Here is a 242-nt window from a genome sequence, read left to right as displayed (position 1 = left end):
ATGATGTGGTTAGGTGTCTTTTTCTTCACTCAGATCATGCACTAAAGGCGGCTTAATAATCATTTGTGTTATATTTGTTGATGTTTCATACACTTCAAACGCCGGAAAACAGGCTTAAGATGCTCAGTGATATCATGGGCTGTCCTGAGACTAATTAACTGTCGTGACAACTGCTGTCGAGCTAGATATTCTTATTTATATTGCCATTGTGGAACGTAGGATTACTGAGTTGGAAAAGTTTC

This window comes from Penaeus monodon, chromosome 23, assembly GCF_015228065.2.
Source record: "Penaeus monodon isolate SGIC_2016 chromosome 23, NSTDA_Pmon_1, whole genome shotgun sequence".
Classification (NCBI taxonomy): domain Eukaryota; kingdom Metazoa; phylum Arthropoda; class Malacostraca; order Decapoda; family Penaeidae; genus Penaeus; species Penaeus monodon.
Note: the sequence above shows the minus strand (reverse complement) of the source record.